The following is an 18,170-nucleotide window of genomic DNA, read 5'->3' as shown; positions in this document are numbered from 1 at the left end:
TCTGGGTCGTCTTGTCCTCTGGTCTGGTCACGGAACTACTGCGACTTCTGGTTCGAGGACCAGGGCTCGACTGGGTCTTAGCCGGGTCCTTTTTACTTCGCGCCCTAGAGGTCTCTCTATCCGACACACTGGTTGATCGATTAAGGAGCGTACCCTTTTTGCCCTTACCCAAGATCACCGATGATGGTGTGGCGAATCTGGGTGCTTGCTTAATCGGGGTACTAGAGGTCTCCTCAGTTCCACATAATGCCGGTGGTGCATTCATGCTGGATGAGGACCCTTCCTCTTGACTCTGAGATACGGCAACATCTAGAGCCAGAACATCGATCAATTCCACAGAGAGCGAACCCTCGGTTAATCTTATGGAACCCCTACGACCGTCCTTCTGTGGAACTACCAGCGGGCCCTCTGGCGGAGCCGTTGAAGGATTTGTTCCGGACCCGTCAGCGTGCGCCAACCCAGGTCCAGGGGCAGGTGTAGTAATACTCCCTCCGAAGTATTCTTGGATAGTCAGTTGACCTGACTTAAACATGTCATATGTTTTTGACTTTTTGCTCGGACAATTCCTGAAGGCGTGACCTGCCTTCCCACATAGGTTACATACGATCTCAGAGTCACACGTAGCGGAGGTGTGCCCACTCTTACCGCACTTGTTGCAAAAGACTACATGAGCCCTTGTACAATTTTCTCGTGTATGCCCATATTCATGACAATTCCGGCATTGAAGGGGCATTCCTGGGTAGCGTAGGAATCCCCTGACATTACCAATGGCAAAATTAGCAGGCGGGTGGTGAAGACCACCAATGCCGCTCTGATCTGGATGGAACTTCACCAGGTATTTCCTCTTCCCATTCCAGAAGCGCTGGGAGTTGAGGATATCATGTGAGAAGCGCACTGACTTGCAGTAACGCTTCAAAAAGGTTTCGATATCGCCCTCAGAGACGAATGGGCTGTACATGAAGATCACCAAGGGTACTTCCTCTTCACCGTACAGGAAGTCAAAGCTCAGCCCGTTCAGTCTCTCATCGTCCTTGTCCGCAACCATCAGTGCTGCATGGATATTATCACAGCATGATTTAGCCATAAAGGAAATGGTATATCGCCCACGGAATTCCTGATCGTAAAGACACAGGATCTTATCTCGCTCCAGGTGGAAGAACCCAAAAAGAATCTCATGCACGATGTACTGCAGATTCTTCTCATGGCGCTGGCATTCATCCACCATGATTCTAATGGACTGTCGCAGTGGAGTCTCCCCCACCGCAAATCCAAAAGAAAAAGGCATTTTCGGCCCTCAGGGACTAAGCACTCCCCCAATAGTAACAAGGGAATGAATCCCACAAAAGCAGGAACAAACCCAAGACCGAGGGAGGGGTACCCCAAGAACTTACACAGCCCACTAAGCGATAAAGCTCAGCAAAGGAAAACGCCCTTATTTCCTCGGGTCGCCCCGAAGACAAGAAGCGATCGCTCCCCGTTGTCCGGGGACTAAGCCGACCTGCCAATAGCTGCAAGGGGGTGAAGCTCCCTCCGTTAAGAGAGAGCGATCCCCCAAGGCCAACAAGTCGGGTACCCCAGGCACCTCCTAGCCGAGACCAAGGCAGCAACCGTTAGATCACTGCACCTGATCTTAGCCAAAAGGCCGAGAAGCGATAACCAGAATTGGTTTCAAACTACGGAGCCACCCAAGGATCCTGAAAAGTCCTTTTGTGGAGATGAGCTCCTGGACTCCCGTTAAGAAGACATGTTGTCAACCTCTAGATCCCTTACATGCCTGCACTTTTCGGCTTGCTGCTGCTGCAATCCACGCGTTTTAGATCTGCATAACTCCACCTCTTTAAACACAGCACCTTCACCCCCTGCTGTTCCCACCCGCCTCAACACCGTTGGAAGGGAGGAGAACCAATTAAGGCGGGGGGTGGGGTGGAACGAGCAGCTGTCTACCCTTAGCAGGAGGGCTCCTGATTACATACCTCTCCTGCTGCTCCTGCTGGCTGTCCAGCAGCAGACTGAAGGTGGCTGCTGCTGTGCACAGGTATATAAAGGCTCAGAGCCTATTATGACACGCGCAGCCAGCGTTCCATTGCCACATTCCATCTACTGCAGGCAGGATACCTGGCTGGCTGAATGTCGCTGAGAAGCTCACAGAGACCGCCATAAGCAACAGTTTAACAGAATGCCACAGACTAATCAACCAAACTTTTTGGGTTGGGTTCTCTTTTATAGTCTGCAGGCATTAAATGAAAGAAGTCAGTGTTCCAGCAGAAGGAGACAACGTTTCAGAAAAGGCATTGTAGCAAACCAAAAAAGAAATTTTAAGCGCAGCAGAGTAACCAGCGCACATACCTGTTAGCTCAGGTGAGTTTAAAAGGCTGCTGTTGATAACAAGGGCATTTGCTAAATAGATGGTGTGTGTGCAACAATATACTGAAAGGTCAATTATATTGTGCAGCTTATCTCACCACCTGTAGTTATTTAGGTGAAAGCTCCAAAATGCTTGCCTAATATGTCTGTTTATCCAAAAGGAAGTAAAAAGGGAGAGCTAGAAAGATAGCATTGCATCACATTACATGGCAATGCAATGCACAGTTGCTGAAGTTGAACCAAAATGAGCTTGTAATCTGGCTTCTGCAACTTTGAACATGAAAAATCCAATGAGGAGAAGAAAAGCAAAGCCAAAGAGTCCATCCCAAAATCCGACAAACAAGCAAAATGAACAAAAAACATTGAATTCAATTCTTTCTGATTTTAGAAACTGCATTAAAGAAGGGGTGCACCGGTCCTGGAGATACTGCAATACCAGGTCAATGCGTGGAGTGGACAGAGCAAGCTCTTTTTCCATCTCCCTGTTCTAAAAATCCATTTAATATATGGTCCCCAGATAGGGGACGTATCAGATATTAAACTGATAAGAACAGATACTACACTTGATCTTAGCCAAAAGGCCGAGAAGCGATAACCAGAATTGGTTTCAAACTACGGAGCCACCCAAGGATCCTGAAAATTCCATTTGTGGAGATGAGCTCCTGGACTCCCGTTAAGAAGACAAGTTGTCAACCTCTAGATCCCTTACATGCCTGCACTTTTCGGCTTGCTGCTGCTGCAATCCACGCGTTTTAGATCTGCATAACTCCACCTCTTTAAACACAGCACCTTCACCCCCTGCTGTTCCCACCCGCCTCAACACCGTTGGAAGGGAGGAGAACCAATTAAGGCGGGGGGTGGGGTGGAACGAGCAGCTGTCTACCCTTAGCAGGAGGGCTCCTGATTACATACCTCTCCTGCTGCTGCTGCTGCTGGCTGTCCAGCAGCAGACTGAAGGTGGCTGCTGCTGTGCACAGGTATATAAAGGCTCAGAGCCTATTATGACACGCGCAGCCAGCGTTCCATTGCCACATTCCATCTACTGCAGGCAGGATACCTGGCTGGCTGAATGTCGCTGAGAAGCTCACAGAGACCGCCATAAGCAACAGTTTAACAGAATGCCACAGACTAATCAACCAAACTTTTTGGGTTGGGTTCTCTTTTATAGTCTGCAGGCATTAAATGAAAGAAGTCAGTGTTCCAGCAGAAGGAGACAACGTTTCAGAAAAGGCATTGTAGCAAACCAAAAAAGAAATTTTAAGCGCAGCAGAGTAACCAGCGCACATACCTGTTAGCTCAGGTGAGTTTAAAAGGCTGCTGTTGATAACAAGGGCATTTGCTAAATAGATGGTGTGTGTGCAACAATATACTGAAAGGTCAATTATATTGTGCAGCTTATCTCACCACCTGTAGTTATTTAGGTGAAAGCTCCAAAATGCTTGCCTAATATGTCTGTTTATCCAAAAGGAAGTAAAAAGGGAGAGCTAGAAAGACAGCATTGCATCACATTACATGGCAATGCAATGCACAGTTGCTGAAGTTGAACCAAAATGAGCTTGTAATCTGGCTTCTGCAACTTTGAACATGAAAAATCCAATGAGGAGAAGAAAAGCAAAGCCAAAGAGTCCATCCCAAAATCCGACAAACAAGCAAAATGAACAAAAAACATTGAATTCAATTCTTTCTGATTTTAGAAACTGCATTAAAGAAGGGGTGCACCGGTCCTGGAGATACTGCAATACCAGGTCAATGCGTGGAGTGGACAGAGCAAGCTCTTTTTCCATCTCCCTGTTCTAAAAATCCATTTAATATATGGTCCCCAGATAGGGGACGTATCAGATATTAAACTGATAAGAACAGATACTACAGTTGATCTTAGCCAAAAGGCCGAGAAGCGATAACCAGAATTGGTTTCAAACTACGGAGCCACCCAAGGATCCTGAAAAGTCCATTTGTGGAGATGAGCTCCTGGACTCCCGTTAAGAAGACATGTTGTCAACCTCTAGATCCCTTACATGCCTGCACTTTTCGGCTTGCTGCTGCTGCAATCCACGCGTTTTAGATCTGCATAACTCCACCTCTTTAAACACAGCACCTTCACCCCCTGCTGTTCCCACCCGCCTCAACACCGTTGGAAGGGAGGAGAACCAATTAAGGCGGGGGGTGGGGTGGAACGAGCAGCTGTCTACCCTTAGCAGGAGGGCTCCTGATTACATACCTCTCCTGCTGCTGCTGCTGCTGGCTGTCCAGCAGCAGACTGAAGGTGGCTGCTGCTGTGCACAGGTATATAAAGGCTCAGAGCCTATTATGACACGCGCAGCCAGCGTTCCATTGCCACATTCCATCTACTGCAGGCAGGATACCTGGCTGGCTGAATGTCGCTGAGAAGCTCACAGAGACCGCCATAAGCAACAGTTTAACAGAATGCCACAGACTAATCAACCAAACTTTTTGGGTTGGGTTCTCTTTTATAGTCTGCAGGCATTAAATGAAAGAAGTCAGTGTTCCAGCAGAAGGAGACAACGTTTCAGAAAAGGCATTGTAGCAAACCAAAAAATAAATTTTAAGCGCAGCAGAGTAACCAGCGCACATACCTGTTAGCTCAGGTGAGTTTAAAAGGCTGCTGTTGATAACAAGGGCATTTGCTAAATAGATGGTGTGTGTGCAACAATATACTGAAAGGTCAATTATATTGTGCAGCTTATCTCACCACCTGTAGTTATTTAGGTGAAAGCTCCAAAATGCTTGCCTAATATGTCTGTTTATCCAAAAGGAAGTAAAAAGGGAGAGCTAGAAAGATAGCATTGCATCACATTACATGGCAATGCAATGCACAGTTGCTGAAGTTGAACCAAAATGAGCTTGTAATCTGGCTTCTGCAACTTTGAACATGAAAAATCCAATGAGGAGAAGAAAAGCAAAGCCAAAGAGTCCATCCCAAAATCCGACAAACAAGCAAAATGAACAAAAAACATTGAATTCAATTCTTTCTGATTTTAGAAACTGCATTAAAGAAGGGGTGCACCGGTCCTGGAGATACTGCAATACCAGGTCAATGCGTGGAGTGGACAGAGCAAGCTCTTTTTCCATCTCCCTGTTCTAAAAATCCATTTAATATATGGTCCCCAGATAGGGGACGTATCAGATATTAAACTGATAAGAACAGATACTACACTTGATCTTAGCCAAAAGGCCGAGAAGCGATAACCAGAATTGGTTTCAAACTACGGAGCCACCCAAGGATCCTGAAAAGTCCATTTGTGGAGATGAGCTCCTGGACTCCCGTTAAGAAGACATGTTGTCAACCTCTAGATCCCTTACATGCCTGCACTTTTCGGCTTGCTGCTGCTGCAATCCACGCGTTTTAGATCTGCATAACTCCACCTCTTTAAACACAGCACCTTCACCCCCTGCTGTTCCCACCCGCCTCAACACCGTTGGAAGGGAGGAGAACCAATTAAGGCGGGGGGTGGGGTGGAACGAGCAGCTGTCTACCCTTAGCAGGAGGGCTCCTGATTACATACCTCTCCTGCTGCTGCTGCTGGCTGTCCAGCAGCAGACTGAAGGTGGCTGCTGCTGTGCACAGGTATATAAAGGCTCAGAGCCTATTATGACACGCGCAGCCAGCGTTCCATTGCCACATTCCATCTACTGCAGGCAGGATACCTGGTTGGCTGAATGTCGCTGAGAAGCTCACAGAGACCGCCATAAGCAACAGTTTAACAGAATGCCACAGACTAATCAACCAAACTTTTTGGGTTGGGTTCTCTTTTATAGTCTGCAGGCATTAAATGAAAGAAGTCAGTGTTCCAGCAGAAGGAGACAACGTTTCAGAAAAGGCATTGTAGCAAACCAAAAAAGAAATTTTAAGCGCAGCAGAGTAACCAGCGCACATACCTGTTAGCTCAGGTGAGTTTAAAAGGCTGCTGTTGATAACAAGGGCATTTTCTAAATAGATGGTGTGTGTGCAACAATATACTGAAAGGTCAATTATATTGTGCAGCTTATCTCACCACCTGTAGTTATTTAGGTGAAAGCTCCAAAATGCTTGCCTAATATGTCTGTTTATCCAAAAGGAAGTAAAAAGGGAGAGCTAGAAAGATAGCATTGCATCACATTACATGGCAATGCAATGCACAGTTGCTGAAGTTGAACCAAAATGAGCTTGTAATCTGGCTTCTGCAACTTTGAACATGAAAAATCCAATGAGGAGAAGAAAAGCAAAGCCAAAGAGTCCATCCCAAAATCCGACAAACAAGCAAAATGAACAAAAAACATTGAATTCAATTCTTTCTGATTTTAGAAACTGCATTAAAGAAGGGGTGCACCGGTCCTGGAGATACTGCAATACCAGGTCAATGCGTGGAGTGGACAGAGCAAGCTCTTTTTCCATCTCCCTGTTCTAAAAATCCATTTAATATATGGTCCCCAGATAGGGGACGTATCAGATATTAAACTGATAAGAACAGATTCTACACTTGATCTTAGCCAAAAGGCCGAGAAGCGATAACCAGAATTGGTTTCAAACTACGGAGCCACCCAAGGATCCTGAAAAGTCCATTTGTGGAGATGAGCTCCTGGACTCCCGTTAAGAAGACATGTTGTCAACCTCTAGATCCCTTACATGCCTGCACTTTTCGGCTTGCTGCTGCTGCAATCCACGCGTTTTAGATCTGCATAACTCCACCTCTTTAAACACAGCACCTTCACCCCCTGCTGTTCCCACCCGCCTCAACACCGTTGGAAGGGAGGAGAACCAATTAAGGCGGGGGGTGGGGTGGAACGAGCAGCTGTCTACCCTTAGCAGGAGGGCTCCTGATTACATACCTCTCCTGCTGCTGCTGCTGCTGGCTGTCCAGCAGCAGACTGAAGGTGGCTGCTGCTGTGCACAGGTATATAAAGGCTCAGAGCCTATTATGACACGCGCAGCCAGCATTCCATTGCCACATTCCATCTACTGCAGGCAGGATACCTGGCTGGCTGAATGTCGCTGAGAAGCTCACAGAGACCGCCATAAGCAACAGTTTAACAGAATGCCACAGACTAATCAACCAAACTTTTTGGGTTGGGTTCTCTTTTATAGTCTGCAGGCATTAAATGAAAGAAGTCAGTGTTCCAGCAGAAGGAGACAACGTTTCAGAAAAGGCATTGTAGCAAACCAAAAAAGAAATTTTAAGCGCAGCAGAGTAACCAGCGCACATACCTGTTAGCTCAGGTGAGTTTAAAAGGCTGCTGTTGATAACAAGGGCATTTGCTAAATAGATGGTGTGTGTGCAACAATATACTGAAAGGTCAATAATATTGTGCAGCTTATCTCACCACCTGTAGTTATTTAGGTGAAAGCTCCAAAATGCTTGCCTAATATGTCTGTTTATCCAAAAGGAAGTAAAAAGGGAGAGCTAGAAAGATAGCATTGCATCACATTACATGGCAATGCAATGCACAGTTGCTGAAGTTGAACCAAAATGAGCTTGTAATCTGGCTTCTGCAACTTTGAACATGAAAAATCCAATGAGGAGAAGAAAAGCAAAGCCAAAGAGTCCATCCCAAAATCCGACAAACAAGCAAAATGAACAAAAAACATTGAATTCAATTCTTTCTGATTTTAGAAACTGCATTAAAGAAGGGGTGCACCGGTCCTGGAGATACTGCAATACCAGGTCAATGCGTGGAGTGGACAGAGCAAGCTCTTTTTCCATCTCCCTGTTCTAAAAATCCATTTAATATATGGTCCCCAGATAGGGGACGTATCAGATATTAAACTGATAAGAACAGATTCTACACTTGATCTTAGCCAAAAGGCCGAGAAGCGATAACCAGAATTGGTTTCAAACTACGGAGCCACCCAAGGATCCTGAAAAGTCCATTTGTGGAGATGAGCTCCTGGACTCCCGTTAAGAAGACATGTTGTCAACCTCTAGATCCCTTACATGCCTGCACTTTTCGGCTTGCTGCTGCTGCAATCCACGCGTTTTAGATCTGCATAACTCCACCTCTTTAAACACAGCACCTTCACCCCCTGCTGTTCCCACCCGCCTCAACACCGTTGGAAGGGAGGAGAACCAATTAAGGCGGGGGGTGGGGTGGAACGAGCAGCTGTCTACCCTTAGCAGGAGGGCTCCTGATTACATACCTCTCCTGCTGCTGCTGCTGCTGGCTGTCCAGCAGCAGACTGAAGGTGGCTGCTGCTGTGCACAGGTATATAAAGGCTCAGAGCCTATTATGACACGCGCAGCCAGCGTTCCATTGCCACATTCCATCTACTGCAGGCAGGATACCTGGCTGGCTGAATGTCGCTGAGAAGCTCACAGAGACCGCCATAAGCAACAGTTTAACAGAATGCCACAGACTAATCAACCAAACTTTTTGGGTTGGGTTCTCTTTTATAGTCTGCAGGCATTAAATGAAAGAAGTCAGTGTTCCAGCAGAAGGAGACAACGTTTCAGAAAAGGCATTGTAGCAAACCAAAAAAGAAATTTTAAGCGCAGCAGAGTAACCAGCGCACATACCTGTTAGCTCAGGTGAGTTTAAAAGGCTGCTGTTGATAACAAGGGCATTTGCTAAATAGATGGTGTGTGTGCAACAATATACTGAAAGGTCAATAATATTGTGCAGCTTATCTCACCACCTGTAGTTATTTAGGTGAAAGCTCCAAAATGCTTGCCTAATATGTCTGTTTATCCAAAAGGAAGTAAAAAGGGAGAGCTAGAAAGATAGCATTGCATCACATTACATGGCAATGCAATGCACAGTTGCTGAAGTTGAACCAAAATGAGCTTGTAATCTGGCTTCTGCAACTTTGAACATGAAAAATCCAATGAGGAGAAGAAAAGCAAAGCCAAAGAGTCCATCCCAAAATCCGACAAACAAGCAAAATGAACAAAAAACATTGAATTCAATTCTTTCTGATTTTAGAAACTGCATTAAAGAAGGGGTGCACCGGTCCTGGAGATACTGCAATACCAGGTCAATGCGTGGAGTGGACAGAGCAAGCTCTTTTTCCATCTCCCTGTTCTAAAAATCCATTTAATATATGGTCCCCAGATAGGGGACGTATCAGATATTAAACTGATAAGAACAGATTCTACACTTGATCTTAGCCAAAAGGCCGAGAAGCGATAACCAGAATTGGTTTCAAACTACGGAGCCACCCAAGGATCCTGAAAAGTCCATTTGTGGAGATGAGCTCCTGGACTCCCGTTAAGAAGACATGTTGTCAACCTCTAGATCCCTTACATGCCTGCACTTTTCGGCTTGCTGCTGCTGCAATCCACGCGTTTTAGATCTGCATAACTCCACCTCTTTAAACACAGCACCTTCACCCCCTGCTGTTCCCACCCGCCTCAACACCGTTGGAAGGGAGGAGAACCAATTAAGGCGGGGGGTGGGGTGGAACGAGCAGCTGTCTACCCTTAGCAGGAGGGCTCCTGATTACATACCTCTCCTGCTGCTGCTGCTGCTGGCTGTCCAGCAGCAGACTGAAGGTGGCTGCTGCTGTGCACAGGTATATAAAGGCTCAGAGCCTATTATGACACGCGCAGCCAGCGTTCCATTGCCACATTCCATCTACTGCAGGCAGGATACCTGGCTGGCTGAATGTCGCTGAGAAGCTCACAGAGACCGCCATAAGCAACAGTTTAACAGAATGCCACAGACTAATCAACCAAACTTTTTGGGTTGGGTTCTCTTTTATAGTCTGCAGGCATTAAATGAAAGAAGTCAGTGTTCCAGCAGAAGGAGACAACGTTTCAGAAAAGGCATTGTAGCAAACCAAAAAAGAAATTTTAAGCGCAGCAGAGTAACCAGCGCACATACCTGTTAGCTCAGGTGAGTTTAAAAGGCTGCTGTTGATAACAAGGGCATTTGCTAAATAGATGGTGTGTGTGCAACAATATACTGAAAGGTCAATTATATTGTGCAGCTTATCTCACCACCTGTAGTTATTTAGGTGAAAGCTCCAAAATGCTTGCCTAATATGTCTGTTTATCCAAAAGGAAGTAAAAAGGGAGAGCTAGAAAGATAGCATTGCATCACATTACATGGCAATGCAATGCACAGTTGCTGAAGTTGAACCAAAATGAGCTTGTAATCTGGCTTCTGCAACTTTGAACATGAAAAATCCAATGAGGAGAAGAAAAGCAAAGCCAAAGAGTCCATCCCAAAATCCGACAAACAAGCAAAATGAACAAAAAACATTGAATTCAATTCTTTCTGATTTTAGAAACTGCATTAAAGAAGGGGTGCACCGGTCCTGGAGATACTGCAATACCAGGTCAATGCGTGGAGTGGACAGAGCAAGCTCTTTTTCCATCTCCCTGTTCTAAAAATCCATTTAATATATGGTCCCCAGATAGGGGACGTATCAGATATTAAACTGATAAGAACAGATACTACACTTGATCTTAGCCAAAAGGCCGAGAAGCGATAACCAGAATTGGTTTCAAACTACGGAGCCACCCAAGGATCCTGAAAAGTCCATTTGTGGAGATGAGCTCCTGGACTCCCGTTAAGAAGACATGTTGTCAACCTCTAGATCCCTTACATGCCTGCACTTTTCGGCTTGCTGCTGCTGCAATCCACGCGTTTTAGATCTGCATAACTCCACCTCTTTAAACACAGCACCTTCACCCCCTGCTGTTCCCACCCGCCTCAACACCGTTGGAAGGGAGGAGAACCAATTAAGGCGGGGGGTGGGGTGGAACGAGCAGCTGTCTACCCTTAGCAGGAGGGCTCCTGATTACATACCTCTCCTGCTGCTGCTGCTGCTGGCTGTCCAGCAGCAGACTGAAGGTGGCTGCTGCTGTGCACAGGTATATAAAGGCTCAGAGCCTATTATGACACGCGCAGCCAGCGTTCCATTGCCACATTCCATCTACTGCAGGCAGGATACCTGGCTGGCTGAATGTCGCTGAGAAGCTCACAGAGACCGCCATAAGCAACAGTTTAACAGAATGCCACAGACTAATCAACCAAACTTTTTGGGTTGGGTTCTCTTTTATAGTCTGCAGGCATTAAATGAAAGAAGTCAGTGTTCCAGCAGAAGGAGACAACGTTTCAGAAAAGGCATTGTAGCAAACCAAAAAAGAAATTTTAAGCGCAGCAGAGTAACCAGTGCACATACCTGTTAGCTCAGGTGAGTTTAAAAGGCTGCTGTTGATAACAAGGGCATTTGCTAAATAGATGGTGTGTGTGCAACAATATACTGAAAGGTCAATTATATTGTGCAGCTTATCTCACCACCTGTAGTTATTTAGGTGAAAGCTCCAAAATGCTTGCCTAATATGTCTGTTTATCCAAAAGGAAGTAAAAAGGGAGAGCTAGAAAGATAGCATTGCATCACATTACATGGCAATGCAATGCACAGTTGCTGAAGTTGAACCAAAATGAGCTTGTAATCTGGCTTCTGCAACTTTGAACATGAAAAATCCAATGAGGAGAAGAAAAGCAAAGCCAAAGAGTCCATCCCAAAATCCGACAAACAAGCAAAATGAACAAAAAACATTGAATTCAATTCTTTCTGATTTTAGAAACTGCATTAAAGAAGGGGTGCACCGGTCCTGGAGATACTGCAATACCAGGTCAATGCGTGGAGTGGACAGAGCAAGCTCTTTTTCCATCTCCCTGTTCTAAAAATCCATTTAATATATGGTCCCCAGATAGGGGACGTATCAGATATTAAACTGATAAGAACAGATACTACACTTGATCTTAGCCAAAAGGCCGAGAAGCGATAACCAGAATTGGTTTCAAACTACGGAGCCACCCAAGGATCCTGAAAAGTCCATTTGTGGAGATGAGCTCCTGGACTCCCGTTAAGAAGACATGTTGTCAACCTCTAGATCCCTTACATGCCTGCACTTTTCGGCTTGCTGCTGCTGCAATCCACGCGTTTTAGATCTGCATAACTCCACCTCTTTAAACACAGCACCTTCACCCCCTGCTGTTCCCACCCGCCTCAACACCGTTGGAAGGGAGGAGAACCAATTAAGGCGGGGGGTGGGGTGGAACGAGCAGCTGTCTACCCTTAGCAGGAGGGCTCCTGATTACATACCTCTCCTGCTGCTGCTGCTGCTGGCTGTCCAGCAGCAGACTGAAGGTGGCTGCTGCTGTGCACAGGTATATAAAGGCTCAGAGCCTATTATGACACGCGCAGCCAGCGTTCCATTGCCACATTCCATCTACTGCAGGCAGGATACCTGGCTGGCTGAATGTCGCTGAGAAGCTCACAGAGACCGCCATAAGCAACAGTTTAACAGAATGCCACAGACTAATCAACCAAACTTTTTGGGTTGGGTTCTCTTTTATAGTCTGCAGGCATTAAATGAAAGAAGTCAGTGTTCCAGCAGAAGGAGACAACGTTTCAGAAAAGGCATTGTAGCAAACCAAAAAAGAAATTTTAAGCGCAGCAGAGTAACCAGCGCACATACCTGTTAGCTCAGGTGAGTTTAAAAGGCTGCTGTTGATAACAAGGGCATTTGCTAAATAGATGGTGTGTGTGCAACAATATACTGAAAGGTCAATTATATTGTGCAGCTTATCTCACCACCTGTAGTTATTTAGGTGAAAGCTCCAAAATGCTTGCCTAATATGTCTGTTTATCCAAAAGGAAGTAAAAAGGGAGAGCTAGAAAGATAGCATTGCATCACATTACATGGCAATGCAATGCACAGTTGCTGAAGTTGAACCAAAATGAGCTTGTAATCTGGCTTCTGCAACTTTGAACATGAAAAATCCAATGAGGAGAAGAAAAGCAAAGCCAAAGAGTCCATCCCAAAATCCGACAAACAAGCAAAATGAACAAAAAACATTGAATTCAATTCTTTCTGATTTTAGAAACTGCATTAAAGAAGGGGTGCACCGGTCCTGGAGATACTGCAATACCAGGTCAATGCGTGGAGTGGACAGAGCAAGCTCTTTTTCCATCTTCCTGTTCTAAAAATCCATTTAATATATGGTCCCCAGATAGGGGACGTATCAGATATTAAACTGATAAGAACAGATACTACACTTGATCTTAGCCAAAAGGCCGAGAAGCGATAACCAGAATTGGTTTCAAACTACGGAGCCACCCAAGGATCCTGAAAAGTCCATTTGTGGAGATGAGCTCCTGGACTCCCGTTAAGAAGACATGTTGTCAACCTCTAGATCCCTTACATGCCTGCACTTTTCGGCTTGCTGCTGCTGCAATCCACGCGTTTTAGATCTGCATAACTCCACCTCTTTAAACACAGCACCTTCACCCCCTGCTGTTCCCACCCGCCTCAACACCGTTGGAAGGGAGGAGAACCAATTAAGGCGGGGGGTGTTGTGGAACGAGCAGCTGTCTACCCTTAGCAGGAGGGCTCCTGATTACATACCTCTCCTGCTGCTGCTGCTGCTGGCTGTCCAGCAGCAGACTGAAGGTGGCTGCTGCTGTGCACAGGTATATAAAGGCTCAGAGCCTATTATGACACGCGCAGCCAGCATTCCATTGCCACATTCCATCTACTGCAGGCAGGATACCTGGCTGGCTGAATGTCGCTGAGAAGCTCACAGAGACCGCCATAAGCAACAGTTTAACAGAATGCCACAGACTAATCAACCAAACTTTTTGGGTTGGGTTCTCTTTTATAGTCTGCAGGCATTAAATGAAAGAAGTCAGTGTTCCAGCAGAAGGAGACAACGTTTCAGAAAAGGCATTGTAGCAAACCAAAAAAGAAATTTTAAGCGCAGCAGAGTAACGAGCGCACATACCTGTTAGCTCAGGTGAGTTTAAAAGGCTGCTGTTGATAACAAGGGCATTTGCTAAATAGATGGTGTGTGTGCAACAATATACTGAAAGGTCAATTATATTGTGCAGCTTATCTCACCACCTGTAGTTATTTAGGTGAAAGCTCCAAAATGCTTGCCTAATATGTCTGTTTATCCAAAAGGAAGTAAAAAGGGAGAGCTAGAAAGATAGCATTGCATCACATTACATGGCAATGCAATGCACAGTTGCTGAAGTTGAACCAAAATGAGCTTGTAATCTGGCTTCTGCAACTTTGAACATGAAAAATCCAATGAGGAGAAGAAAAGCAAAGCCAAAGAGTCCATCCCAAAATCCGACAAACAAGCAAAATGAACAAAAAACATTGAATTCAATTCTTTCTGATTTTAGAAACTGCATTAAAGAAGGGGTGCACCGGTCCTGGAGATACTGCAATACCAGGTCAATGCGTGGAGTGGACAGAGCAAGCTCTTTTTCCATCTCCCTGTTCTAAAAATCCATTTAATATATGGTCCCCAGATAGGGGACGTATCAGATATTAAACTGATAAGAACAGATACTACACTTGATCTTAGCCAAAAGGCCGAGAAGCGATAACCAGAATTGGTTTCAAACTACGGAGCCACCCAAGGATCCTGAAAAGTCCATTTGTGGAGATGAGCTCCTGGACTCCCGTTAAGAAGACATGTTGTCAACCTCTAGATCCCTTACATGCCTGCACTTTTCGGCTTGCTGCTGCTGCAATCCACGCGTTTTAGATCTGCATAACTCCACCTCTTTAAACACAGCACCTTCACCCCCTGCTGTTCCCACCCGCCTCAACACCGTTGGAAGGGAGGAGAACCAATTAAGGCGGGGGATGGGGTGGAACGAGCAGCTGTCTACCCTTAGCAGGAGGGCTCCTGATTACATACCTCTCCTGCTGCTGCTGCTGCTGGCTGTCCAGCAGCAGACTGAAGGTGGCTGCTGCTGTGCACAGGTATATAAAGGCTCAGAGCCTATTATGACACGCGCAGCCAGCGTTCCATTGCCACATTCCATCTACTGCAGGCAGGATACCTGGCTGGCTGAATGTCGCTGAGAAGCTCACAGAGACCGCCATAAGCAACAGTTTAACAGAATGCCACAGACTAATCAACCAAACTTTTTGGGTTGGGTTCTCTTTTATAGTCTGCAGGCATTAAATGAAAGAAGTCAGTGTTCCAGCAGAAGGAGACAACGTTTCAGAAAAGGCATTGTAGCAAACCAAAAAAGAAATTTTAAGCGCAGCAGAGTAACCAGCGCACATACCTGTTAGCTCAGGTGAGTTTAAAAGGCTGCTGTTGATAACAAGGGCATTTGCTAAATAGATGGTGTGTGTGCAACAATATACTGAAAGGTCAATTATATTGTGCAGCTTATCTCACCACCTGTAGTTATTTAGGTGAAAGCTCCAAAATGCTTGCCTAATATGTCTGTTTATCCAAAAGGAAGTAAAAAGGGAGAGCTAGAAACATAGCATTGCATCACATTACATGGCAATGCAATGCACAGTTGCTGAAGTTGAACCAAAATGAGCTTGTAATCTGGCTTCTGCAACTTTGAACATGAAAAATCCAATGAGGAGAAGAAAAGCAAAGCCAAAGAGTCCATCCCAAAATCCGACAAACAAGCAAAATGAACAAAAAACATTGAATTCAATTCTTTCTGATTTTAGAAACTGCATTAAAGAAGGGGTGCACCGGTCCTGGAGATACTGCAATACCAGGTCAATGCGTGGAGTGGACAGAGCAAGCTCTTTTTCCATCTCCCTGTTCTAAAAATCCATTTAATATATGGTCCCCAGATAGGGGACGTATCAGATATTAAACTGATAAGAACAGATACTACACTTGATCTTAGCCAAAAGGCCGAGAAGCGATAACCAGAATTGGTTTCAAACTACGGAGCCACCCAAGGATCCTGAAAAGTCCATTTGTGGAGATGAGCTCCTGGACTCCCGTTAAGAAGACATGTTGTCAACCTCTAGATCCCTTACATGCCTGCACTTTTCGGCTTGCTGCTGCTGCAATCCACGCGTTTTAGATCTGCATAACTCCACCTCTTTAAACACAGCACCTTCACCCCCTGCTGTTCCCACCCGCCTCAACACCGTTGGAAGGGAGGAGAACCAATTAAGGCGGGGGATGGGGTGGAACGAGCAGCTGTCTACCCTTAGCAGGAGGGCTCCTGATTACATACCTCTCCTGCTGCTGCTGCTGCTGGCTGTCCAGCAGCAGACTGAAGGTGGCTGCTGCTGTGCACAGGTATATAAAGGCTCAGAGCCTATTATGACACGCGCAGCCAGCGTTCCATTGCCACATTCCATCTACTGCAGGCAGGATACCTGGCTGGCTGAATGTCGCTGAGAAGCTCACAGAGACCGCCATAAGCAACAGTTTAACAGAATGCCACAGACTAATCAACCAAACTTTTTGGGTTGGGTTCTCTTTTATAGTCTGCAGGCATTAAATGAAAGAAGTCAGTGTTCCAGCAGAAGGAGACAACGTTTCAGAAAAGGCATTGTAGCAAACCAAAAAAGAAATTTTAAGCGCAGCAGAGTAACCAGTGCACATACCTGTTAGCTCAGGTGAGTTTAAAAGGCTGCTGTTGATAACAAGGGCATTTGCTAAATAGATGGTGTGTGTGCAACAATATACTGAAAGGTCAATTATATTGTGCAGCTTATCTCACCACCTGTAGTTATTTAGGTGAAAGCTCCAAAATGCTTGCCTAATATGTCTGTTTATCCAAAAGGAAGTAAAAAGGGAGAGCTAGAAAGATAGCATTGCATCACATTACATGGCAATGCAATGCACAGTTGCTGAAGTTGAACCAAAATGAGCTTGTAATCTGGCTTCTGCAACTTTGAACATGAAAAATCCAATGAGGAGAAGAAAAGCAAAGCCAAAGAGTCCATCCCAAAATCCGACAAACAAGCAAAATGAACAAAAAACATTGAATTCAATTCTTTCTGATTTTAGAAACTGCATTAAAGAAGGGGTGCACCGGTCCTGGAGATACTGCAATACCAGGTCAATGCGTGGAGTGGACAGAGCAAGCTCTTTTTCCATCTCCCTGTTCTAAAAATCCATTTAATATATGGTCCCCAGATAGGGGACGTATCAGATATTAAACTGATAAGAACAGATACTACACTTGATCTTAGCCAAAAGGCCGAGAAGCGATAACCAGAATTGGTTTCAAACTACGGAGCCACCCAAGGATCCTGAAAAGTCCATTTGTGGAGATGAGCTCCTGGACTCCCGTTAAGAAGACATGTTGTCAACCTCTAGATCCCTTACATGCCTGCACTTTTCGGCTTGCTGCTGCTGCAATCCACGCGTTTTAGATCTGCATAACTCCACCTCTTTAAACACAGCACCTTCACCCCCTGCTGTTCCCACCCGCCTCAACACCGTTGGAAGGGAGGAGAACCAATTAAGGCGGGGGATGGGGTGGAACGAGCAGCTGTCTACCCTTAGCAGGAGGGCTCCTGATTACATACCTCTCCTGCTGCTGCTGCTGCTGGCTGTCCAGCAGCAGACTGAAGGTGGCTGCTGCTGTGCACAGGTATATAAAGGCTCAGAGCCTATTATGACACGCGCAGCCAGCGTTCCATTGCCACATTCCATCTACTGCAGGCAGGATACCTGGCTGGCTGAATGTCGCTGAGAAGCTCACAGAGACCGCCATAAGCAACAGTTTAACAGAATGCCACAGACTAATCAACCAAACTTTTTGGGTTGGGTTCTCTTTTATAGTCTGCAGGCATTAAATGAAAGAAGTCAGTGTTCCAGCAGAAGGAGACAACGTTTCAGAAAAGGCATTGTAGCAAACCAAAAAAGAAATTTTAAGCGCAGCAGAGTAACCAGCGCACATACCTGTTAGCTCAGGTGAGTTTAAAAGGCTGCTGTTGATAACAAGGGCATTTGCTAAATAGATGGTGTGTGTGCAACAATATACTGAAAGGTCAATTATATTGTGCAGCTTATCTCACCACCTGTAGTTATTTAGGTGAAAGCTCCAAAATGCTTGC

At 45.6% G+C, this 18,170-nt stretch overlaps 12 non-coding genes across 12 annotated transcripts; all 12 read right to left on the bottom strand.

Annotated features, from left to right (window-relative positions):
* Positions 1–2,766: 2,766 nt before the first annotated feature.
* Positions 2,767–2,957, bottom strand: LOC141275612 (U2 spliceosomal RNA). Its single transcript, XR_012323844.1, has one exon. It is a non-coding gene; the product is annotated as a U2 spliceosomal RNA (small nuclear RNA).
* Positions 2,958–4,072: 1,115 nt separating this feature from the next.
* On the bottom strand, positions 4,073–4,263 carry LOC141149948 (U2 spliceosomal RNA). The gene has a single exon (XR_012246225.1). It is a non-coding gene; the product is annotated as a U2 spliceosomal RNA (small nuclear RNA).
* Positions 4,264–5,378: 1,115 nt separating this feature from the next.
* Positions 5,379–5,569, bottom strand: LOC141275611 (U2 spliceosomal RNA). The gene has a single exon (XR_012323843.1). It is a non-coding gene; the product is annotated as a U2 spliceosomal RNA (small nuclear RNA).
* Positions 5,570–6,681: 1,112 nt separating this feature from the next.
* Positions 6,682–6,872, bottom strand: LOC141149703 (U2 spliceosomal RNA). The gene has a single exon (XR_012245992.1). It is a non-coding gene; the product is annotated as a U2 spliceosomal RNA (small nuclear RNA).
* Positions 6,873–7,987: 1,115 nt separating this feature from the next.
* Positions 7,988–8,178, bottom strand: LOC141149701 (U2 spliceosomal RNA). The gene has a single exon (XR_012245990.1). It is a non-coding gene; the product is annotated as a U2 spliceosomal RNA (small nuclear RNA).
* A 1,115-nt stretch (positions 8,179–9,293) lies between these two features.
* Positions 9,294–9,484, bottom strand: LOC141149700 (U2 spliceosomal RNA). Its single transcript, XR_012245989.1, has one exon. It is a non-coding gene; the product is annotated as a U2 spliceosomal RNA (small nuclear RNA).
* A 1,115-nt stretch (positions 9,485–10,599) lies between these two features.
* Positions 10,600–10,790, bottom strand: LOC141275610 (U2 spliceosomal RNA). The gene has a single exon (XR_012323842.1). It is a non-coding gene; the product is annotated as a U2 spliceosomal RNA (small nuclear RNA).
* A 1,115-nt stretch (positions 10,791–11,905) lies between these two features.
* Positions 11,906–12,096, bottom strand: LOC141275609 (U2 spliceosomal RNA). The gene has a single exon (XR_012323841.1). It is a non-coding gene; the product is annotated as a U2 spliceosomal RNA (small nuclear RNA).
* A 1,115-nt stretch (positions 12,097–13,211) lies between these two features.
* On the bottom strand, positions 13,212–13,402 carry LOC141149840 (U2 spliceosomal RNA). The gene has a single exon (XR_012246123.1). It is a non-coding gene; the product is annotated as a U2 spliceosomal RNA (small nuclear RNA).
* Positions 13,403–14,517: 1,115 nt separating this feature from the next.
* LOC141275607 (U2 spliceosomal RNA) lies at positions 14,518–14,708 on the bottom strand. Its single transcript, XR_012323840.1, has one exon. It is a non-coding gene; the product is annotated as a U2 spliceosomal RNA (small nuclear RNA).
* A 1,115-nt stretch (positions 14,709–15,823) lies between these two features.
* LOC141275606 (U2 spliceosomal RNA) lies at positions 15,824–16,014 on the bottom strand. Its single transcript, XR_012323839.1, has one exon. It is a non-coding gene; the product is annotated as a U2 spliceosomal RNA (small nuclear RNA).
* A 1,115-nt stretch (positions 16,015–17,129) lies between these two features.
* On the bottom strand, positions 17,130–17,320 carry LOC141275605 (U2 spliceosomal RNA). The gene has a single exon (XR_012323838.1). It is a non-coding gene; the product is annotated as a U2 spliceosomal RNA (small nuclear RNA).
* Positions 17,321–18,170: the final 850 nt, after the last annotated feature.

Source organism: Phyllobates terribilis, unplaced genomic scaffold (assembly GCF_046119375.1).
Source record: "Phyllobates terribilis strain yellow unplaced genomic scaffold, ASM4611937v1 Scaffold_5__5_contigs__length_657084704, whole genome shotgun sequence".
In the NCBI taxonomy this organism is placed as follows: domain Eukaryota; kingdom Metazoa; phylum Chordata; class Amphibia; order Anura; family Dendrobatidae; genus Phyllobates; species Phyllobates terribilis.
The sequence above is the reverse complement of the archived record's forward strand: the minus strand, read 5'-3'. Positions and strand labels throughout refer to the sequence as shown.